We start from the raw sequence: 449 nt of genomic DNA, 5'->3' as shown, positions 1-449 counted from the left end.
CCTCGTCTGACAATTCACCAGCAGATAGCATCTGTTTAATATCAAACTATTACCAGTTAACGAGAGATGTTGATATTACTGATAAAGTATATTATGAATAGTGAATTAACAAAGTAGCATCTTTTTGACTTCTTTTCTTTTCTTTTCTTTTTTAACCCACAGAATAAATCAACATAAACTACCTCGTTCGAATATCAGAGATGAACTGGCAGTGACACTCGTTTAAAGGTTTAGCATCAAGGGCTTTGAACACAAGATAAGTTTCATATTTTCGACAAACTGTACGTCTTTAAAAAGTATTTACAATATTCCTTTTTTATCAACATCAGCATATATATCGATAGGCGAACACATATTAAGATTCCAAGTGTGTTTGTTCTCTCAGGAAACATTTATGCGCTGAGGCAGCAGGTGCGAGTCGGCAATCGTTAACACGTATTTACATGACG

Source organism: Penaeus monodon, chromosome 23, assembly GCF_015228065.2.
Source record: "Penaeus monodon isolate SGIC_2016 chromosome 23, NSTDA_Pmon_1, whole genome shotgun sequence".
NCBI lineage: Eukaryota > Metazoa > Arthropoda > Malacostraca > Decapoda > Penaeidae > Penaeus > Penaeus monodon.
This window is presented reverse-complemented; position numbering follows the sequence as displayed.